Source organism: Rhinolophus hipposideros (genome assembly GCF_964194185.1).
Source record: "Rhinolophus hipposideros genome assembly, chromosome: 16".
NCBI classification, from domain to species: domain Eukaryota; kingdom Metazoa; phylum Chordata; class Mammalia; order Chiroptera; family Rhinolophidae; genus Rhinolophus; species Rhinolophus hipposideros.
The window spans coordinates 57,956,487-57,965,020 of NC_138062.1; the positions used below are offsets into that span (position 1 = coordinate 57,956,487).

Here is an 8,534-nt window from a genome sequence, read left to right on the forward strand (position 1 = left end):
CTGAAATTGAGAATTGCTTATTCCAGCTATTGATCTGCCCTACAATTTCTCCACCACCATGACATTTGGGGTCAGATAATTCTTTTTATGCGGGACAGTAGTCCTAGGCATTGTAGAACTGGATTTTACCCACTAGATGCCAGTAGCACTCCGCTGCCACCCCAGTTGTGACAACCAAAAATGTCTCTAGACATTGCCAAGTGTCCCCTGTGTGGGCAGAATCACTCCCAGTTGAGAACCTCTAATCTACTTTTCTAGCTACATGAATGAGGCCCTGGGACATTTTTGGGACATGGATTCAGTGTGGCTACAGCTAAACCTATCATCTCACACTCCCCCATCCCTATTTCTACCTGCTCCTCCCTCAGCCCTCAGCTCTCTGTTGCAATGAAGGCCCCACATAAGGCTCATCGTGGCCCTTTTATTCTCCAAAGTCCCGTTTGGGTTACTTCCTAAATAACTATCAAGCCTGTCCACTGCTCTCCATCTCCCCTGCCCCCACTGCATCCAGGTCATTGTCAATGCATGCCTGGACTGTTACAGTAGCCACTCCTTTCCCCGACAGCCCATTCTCAACAGCCAGAGAGAGAGATTTACAAAATGCATTTGTGCTTACAGGCTCGCCTGGGGCTGGAGGAGCTGCTTCCATGATGGCTCCCTCACAGGGCTGTTGGCAGGAGGCCTCAGTTCCTCGCTATGTGGCTTTCTAGGGTGTCCTCACAACATAGCAGCTGGCTTCCCCTGGAGGAAGTGATCCAAGACAGAGAGAAAGCAGGCCACAATGCCTTTTATGACCTGGTCTCGAAAGTGACTAACACAGTCATCTCTTCCATATTTTGTTTGTAAGAAACAAGTCACTAAGTTTAGCCCACACACCGGGAAGAGAATTAGCCTCCACTTTAAAAAAAAAAAAATTGTGGATCTATTTTTAAAAACCACATTCCCCAACCAATTTCTCAGCCAATCCTATTGGATCCACCTTCAAAATCCTTCAAGATTCTTAACCTTTCCATTGTCATTATCCTGGTCCAGCAACCCGAGTGTCCATCAATGGCTGCAAAGATACACACAATGTGATCCATCCCATGGAAGATTATTCAACTTTAAAATATTCTGACACCGGCTACAACATGGGTGGACCGAGAGGACGTGATGCTCAGTGAAATAAGCCAGACACAGAAGGACAAATACTGTGTGATTCCCCTTATTTGAGGTCCCCAGAGGAGTCAGATTCATGGAGACAGGAAGGAGATGGTGGGGCCAGGGGCTGGGGGAGGGGGATGAGGAGTTACTGTTTAATGGGGACAGAGTTTCAGTTTGAGGAGATGAGAAAGTTCTGGAAATAGATGGTGAGGATGTTTGCACAACAATGTGAGTGCACTCAAGGCCACTGAGCTGTGCACTTAAAAATTAGTAAGATAAATTAGGGTAAATTTTATGTTGTGTGTATCTTACCACAATTAAAAAATTTTTAATAATATCTAACCCTTATAAGGTGCTTACTGTGTCCTAGGCACTGTACTAAGATATGAATCGCCTCATTCCATCCTCTCCATCATCTGTGAGTTAGGGACAATGATCACCACATCTGTTTCACAGATGCAGCAACTCGAAGTGCAGTGGTTTGTACAAATTCACACAGCCCGGTTTACATCCGCTAACCACCGCGCGTACTGCCCCGATGTGAAGCACAGAGCCCCTTACTAGTCCTTCTTCGGCTAAAAAGGAAAGGACCCATCACAGAGATGCAGAGCTGAAGCCGGTGACATCGCTGGCCAGGGTCCTTCAGCATCAGTCCCAAGCTGGCATGGGGACCCAGGAGGCTCTGAGCCCGCACAGCCGCAGCAGGCTTCCTGTGCGAAAAGGGGGCTCTACACCAGTGGAGCAGAGGGCCCTGGGCTGGGGCTGTGGTTTGAGTCTTCATTTGTATCTCCACTCTGGGCCTCAGTTGCCCTTACGGCAAAGCTTAAAAGGGCACTCTAGAAGCATTCACCTAGGGAGGCCAGGGAGTCTAAAATGTAGGCTTTCTGAACCTCAGTTTCTTATCTGTGACATGGAGATAATATTTCATCATGATAACTATTATCGCTCATATTATTTTTTCACCTTGGCAAGACTCTACATTTGGGGCTGGATTGTTCCCTGGGGTGGGACTGTCCTGGGCACTGCGGGGTGTTGAGCAGCATCCCTGGCCCCCACCCACTTGATGCTAGGAGCACCCCCTAGTCAGGACAAACGAAAATGTCTCCAGACGTCCCAAGGATCACCAAGGATCGCCCTGGTTGGGAACCCCTATCCATATTATAGGGTTAGAGGCCTATATTAGGCCTATCTGAGAGTGAACGCTAATGAAATTCCCAGCTCTTTTTATTTGCTGTGTGACCTTGGGCATGTCACTTCTGTTTCTAAGCCTCAGTTTCCCCATCTGTAAAACTCAGATTCATCAATAGTCTCTTCCTCCCAAAGACCTGTGATTAAACAAGCCGATATCTACAAACTGTTTCAGCCAAAGTAAGCGGTCACTCACAGGCATCCTCTTATCCCAGCTGGGGTCTTCTGGAAGATTCTGACCCTCAATAGCGGTCCCTGCACCCTCCCCCTGGCTGCCTCCCCTCTGGGCCCCAGATTCAGGGGACCACACAGGCAGGCGTTGGGAACACTTCCTGTGCAATGGCCTGCGGTGCCCACGGGACCAGGTGGGCCAACGGGAGTATACAGCTGGGGCCGCCCCACTTCCTGCCCCAAGAGACGCCTTTCACACTCCTTCACCCCCACCCCAAAAATAACATCCCCGGGAACCAAAGCCACTGACACCAGCTGCAGACTCCAACTCAGGGCACAGGGGGCGGGCGGGGGGGGGTGGCAGCAGCTGCCACCACAATGCTTGCCCGCTGGGAATGTCCTCCCCCATTCCTCACCCCCACGTCCGGCATTCCAATCTCAAGATGGTGACCTGGCCTCCCCCATGGTTGGAGACACATGAGCTCTGAGCAGGCAGGGCCAGCTGGGGGAGGGTCTCCTTTGCCACCCTGGGTAACAGGGGACCCTCTTTGGCCAAAACCCCTAGATCTGAGGTACCGCCAATCTTTACCTCAAGGGATTGTTTTTTGGAGGGAAGGGGCTAGTTGCCAGGACAACAGCCCCCCACCTCTGCCCGGGAACAAAGGGGCAGGCAGGACAGCCAAGAACTGGGTGTTCTTTCCCTGCCAACGTGACTGGCACATCCTGGCAGCTGGCACTCGGAGGGCCATGTCCTGAGCCGCCAAGCCTGGCCACCTCAGACAAGGCCACTCAGTGTGGGGGCAGTGGCAGGGGGGGTGGCTGCAGCCCAGAGAGGTGATGACGAGTTCCTGGTCAGGCACCCTCAGGCCTCTGTCCTTCCGGTACTTTCTGACAAGGAAGTCTGCCTACTCTGCCCAGAGGACTTCACGGAAAGGACAGAGGGCCTCAGATGTCTGTTTCTGAGCTGGACAGGCCACCACGGGGACAAAGGCCACATGGAGGACTTCCTGCTGTGGGACCACCTGGCCTGGAAGGGTTCGGCCCATGGGACAGTGGGTCTTAACACATCTCCCCTCCCCCAAGCCTGTTGCCACCACCACACAGGGGGCAGTGGACAGCTGGCGCCATGAGGGCGGGGGGGGGGGGGTCGAGGGGGGGGGCGGGCCAGGCCAGGGCCTGCATGTTAAAAGACCCCGGCTTCCTGCAGCGAGCGAGCGTGCCTGAGGAGACAAAACCTTGCCTTCTGGCCACTGGGCCCCAGTTGGTCGGGCTGTCTACCCACCGGTTGGATCTGCAGCTAGGGGAAATGGGCAGGCCTGTCATGGCCAGGGTAAGGCTGCCAGAAAAAAAATACAGGACATGCAGGTAAAAAAGTAATTTCTTAGCATAAGTATGTCCTTTGCACTATTTCGAACATACTTAGGCTAAAAGTATTCATTGTGTATCTGGAATTCACATTTTATTGGGTATTTTTATGTGGTAAGTCTGCCATCCTAGGCCAGGGGCTCTTGGAGAGGCAAAAAACTAAGCTCACCAATGTCTCCCCAAATTTGTTCCTTGTCTGGTCCCAGCCTCAAGGATGGCCCCGCTACCCCTGCCCCCCCCACACACACCCCAGGGCCTCCAGCTAAAGGTCCACCCCAGTCTCATCTTCTGAGTCATGGCCTGTCCACTGTCTCTCTCCCATCCCCCACCCCCTGCAGACCCCGCTACAAGCCATCAGTTCCCACCTGCCCCCACCACACTATGGTCTTTCCTCACCTAGCTGTGCTTTCCCAAAAGCTTTCTGCTCTCTCAGGACCCCAGACATGGGCCATCGCTCCAACCTGAATCAGGTCCTGTCACTCGTCCTCCCACAGCCCTCCAGGGCTCCCACCTTCCTCAGGGTAAAAGCCTAAGTGCTCCCCATTTCCCTTGAGGCCCTGTACAGGTACCTCCCTGTACTCCCTTCCTCCCTCTCTCCCCCTCGCTCCCTCTGCTTCAGCCACCTGGGCCTGAAGCTGTTCCTCCAACATGCTGGGCACAGCGCTGCCCCAGGGCCTTTGCACCAGCTGTTACTACTGCCTGGAGCACACCCTGTCCAGAGAGCCACACAGTTTAGTGGTCTGCCCTCCTCTAGGTCTCAGCTCAAATGTCACCTTCTCAGTGAGATCTCCCTTGCCTAGGTTTATTTAAAATTGCAAACCACCCTGACTCCCTCTCCTCCTTTCCTGCTGTATTTTTCTCCACAGATCATACCACATTCTACCATACTATGTAATATGTAGTTTGTAGTTTTGTATCTGGTCCATCTCCCTCCATGAGGGCAGGGGTTTTCTCTGTCTGGTTCACTGCCACATCCCCAGCAAGGCACACACGAGGCACTTAATAAATACTTCCTGAATGAATAAACATCACTGTGCCTGGAACGTCCTCAAGTCCCACCTTTTCTTCAAGACTCACCTGAAGCAGGCGGGCTTGTTTTCCTCTTTCAGGTCTCCTTTACCCACAGGGCAGCCCAAGAGAGCTTTCAAATGCTCTAACCTGCCCTGCTGACCTGCTCTAGACTCTTCTGTGGCTCCTTAGTGCCCTCAGGACTCAGTCAGCCTGGCCCTTGCTAACCTAACTCGAACTCCATTTCTCCTTCCTGACACCCCTGTCCCCACCATGCTCTACCCTCCAGCCTCACTCTGCACCGTCACACTCTCTGTTCCCTCTGCCTGGAACAGCTGTTCAGTGCCTTCACCTGCCTGACCCCTATTCATCTCTCAGGCCTCAGCTTAGATACCATCTCCTCCTGGAAGCCTTCCAGGACCTCCCGACCCCCCACCCACCTGGGGCCAGTATCTCCTCTGGGCTCCACCATGCCTGTGCAACCCCCCTCACAGCACTGATCACCCTCTATTTTCTCTACTTGGTCACCAGAGCCAACTCATCCATCACACTGGAGACCCAGGGCTCACAACACTTTTAGGGGCCTACAGAATGGTTTCACTTTAATTTCTCTGTAAATCAGAAGGAAAAAAATGAGTAAAATAATACCAAGTCAGCTGTAAAAGACCATTTGCAGTATTTTTTCACGGAGGGAGGGACCTGCAATGGCAAAGCGCCTCAGGCTCGCAAACGTCTTAACGTGGCCCTGCTGGTCCTTCGTGTGTCTCCCCACTGGACTGTGAGTGCCCACCAGGTTGCAACTGCCCAGCCCAGGCCTGGCACATTGGAGGTGCTTAATTATTGTTTGTTGAATGGCTGGATATCCACTGATCACTGGGTCCTCAAGGCCAGGCCTGACATGGCTCACACATATCAGGAGATGCTTGACACATAGATGGACAGAGGGAAGGGTCAGAGGGCAGACACGTGCACTGACACCTGGACCCCGCAAAGACCAATCTGGAACCAGCAGCGCCACCTTGTGGCACAACACTGGCCTGCCTCTCCCTCCCCTAAACTCAGTAGAAAAGAACTGGAGTTTTGAGCCTTCCTACTAGAAGGAGGTGGAGGGGAGAAGGAAGAAAAGCAAGAGGAGAAGGAGGGGAGAATAGGGAGGAGGAAGAGGAGGAGAAAGAGCAGGGGAGAAGGGAAAGGAGCGGGAGGTAAGGGGGAAGAGGGAGAAGAGGAGGAGGGGAAACGGAGGAGGAAGGGAGAAAGAGGAGGAGGGAGTGAAAGAGAGAGAGGAGGAGGAAATAGTTCAGAAAACAGCAACTATTTCTTACCTCCCACCCTGGGGCTCCTGGGCAGGTATTGCCCTTCAGGAGCTTTCCCCAAGGTCGGGAGGTGACGGTCTCCATGAAGACATGACTGGGAAGCGATGTCAGATTTAGCAAAACCAACAAAACAAAAAGGATGCCCAGCCCCATTTGAATTTCAGATTAACAATGAATAATTTTTCCACATAAGTATATCCCAAATACCGTGTGTGCTATACCCCTAAAATTGATTCATTGTTGACTAAAATGTATTGAAATTGAACGAGGCATCCTTTATTTTACCTATCAAACCTAGCTTGGGGGAACTTGGGGAGGTAGGCAGGAAGGCTTCCAGGAGGAGGTGGCAGTACTGGTGGAAAGGGAGTGCTGTGGCGGCCCTTTCCTTCCCCTCCCCCACCCATATATGCACATGCGCAGTGGCAAATGACCCTGACTGCACTCACAGGGGACTAGAGTTGGGGGTTGATCCCCATACCAGGGAAGGAAGTGAGCATGACTGTCATTTTGTTCAGAAAATGTGGGGCAAAATCACCAGAACTTTATTTTCCAATTCAGATTTGGGTTACATCCCCTAAACCACGAATATTTTGACCACATCCCAGCACGGAAGGCCGCTTGGAAGCTGAAGGTTACCAGGCATATCTCCCAGGGACTTTCAAGATATGTGACTTTGAATAAGGCACTTCACTTCTCTGAGTTCTATACATCCCCGACCCCTTCTCTGCCAGCTCTCCCCTTCCCACACTCTGCTCCAGCCACATTGGTATCTTGGCTGCACCTCCAACTCACCAGGCATGGTCCAGCCTCAGGGCCTTAGCACCTGCTGTTTCCTTCATTAGAAATACTCTTCCCAGATTGCTACATGGCTCCGTCCTCTCCTCCCTCAGGAGTTCAGTGTTCAAATGGCACTCAGAAAGGTCTCCCCTGACCGCCCTATTAAAAGTCACAGCCCCCACATTCTTGATCCCGGTCCTTTGCTTTTCTTCTCACTAGCACTTGCCATCACCTGACCCATTATGCATTTTACTCACTTATCTTGTTTATTGTCCGTCTCTCCTACCAGGTGGTGAGCGCCACAAAGCCAGGATCTGTTTTACTCACTGCTGTGTCCCCAGTGCCCAGCTCATCAGCTCAACAGAAATTGTGGAATGTATGAACGAGTAGGAAAAAAAGACCTGCAAGCAAATGTGAAATTTGTGTCTGTTATAGTTTATTGCTTAAATCATTTTGGGATCTGACTCACTTGCAAATCTAACTAGCTGCATGTGGCTACTTAAATGTGACTATTCAGTGTCTTGGTGTGCAACAGCCATATGGTATTAGTGACCACCATATTGGATGAGGCAGAATTCTAGGACTTTTAACAGCTCAGAGAGCTCTACTGCACAGCACGAGTTTAGACCCTCTCAAAAAATTACACTCACTCACAGACATCCAATTTTTTCCCAAGTTCTTTCTGGAGGTTCCAGGAAGTCCGACCTCAACCCACATCATTTAACAAAGGTGGCAAACTGGTAGCCCCTGGACTGCATAAGGCCCCACTTAGGTTTTACTTGGCCCAGCAGTTTTCTAAGGGACAGGACACTGCTTCTAGTCTGGAATTCCTGTGGATCTATGAATCCCTGGTGGGCCTCCACAGGGTAACGCCCTGCCTGTCTAGGCAGGGTATACTGACACCCCATTTACCTCCTACTTGGACTCTGGGGACATCTGAATTTGAGACCTGGTTTATAGACCAAGAGGATAAATGTTAGTTTTTGGGGGGAGGAAAAAAAAAAAACAAACCCAAGTGGGTGCAGCTTCAGGAAGGGGTTGATCCAGGAGTCAGAGATCCAGGAATTGGTCCCTGCATTGCCCCTGGTAGCCCATCTCTGTGCCTCAGTTTTCTCCTCTGTAAAATGGAGACAAAGGGACACATGGTATTGGAGAATTAAGTGGCACTATACAGGTCAAGGTGGGCAGAAGGCACTGAATATCTGTCCACGGCTGTGGTTAAAGCTGTTTATTAATGCTGGGTGGGGTTTGTTTCCCTCAGTCTTGTGCCCAGGGTGGGAGCGTGGCCCCTGAGCGTTGAGTTCTCAGAGCCTCAGTTTGGCCACTGGAGAATAGAGGAACCAAGGGACCCCAGGGTCACACTCACCTCCCAGGACCAAGTTCATAGAGTCTCTACGTGGGGCCAGGGCGCCCTTGGCTGGATCTGGCGTTCTACACGGTTCCCCCCTAGCCGGGGGCACAGGGGGCGCGTGCCCACCCACTCCAAGTCCGGCCCTTCCTGGACTTCACTTGTGGCTCCAACGTCCCGGGCCGGAGACAGGCGTGGCCTGGCGGCCCCCAACACAATTG

At 51.9% G+C, this 8,534-nt stretch overlaps 1 protein-coding gene across 2 annotated transcripts in view; it reads right to left on the reverse strand.

Moving 5' to 3' along the window:
- Positions 1-8,484, reverse strand: part of UHRF1 (ubiquitin like with PHD and ring finger domains 1) — a 58,445-nt gene extending 49,961 nt beyond the window's left edge. The window contains exons 1-3 of one of the 2 annotated variants that reach the window (XM_081076058.1): positions 8,332-8,484; positions 7,977-8,082; positions 7,223-7,366 (exon numbers count right to left, since the gene is read on the reverse strand). The gene's annotated coding sequence lies outside the window, so the exon portion shown is untranslated. The remainder of the gene's footprint in view (positions 1-7,222; positions 7,367-7,976; positions 8,083-8,331) is intronic. The other variant, XM_081076059.1, reaches the window with a different exon arrangement.
- Between the last annotated feature and the right edge of the window lie 50 nt (positions 8,485-8,534).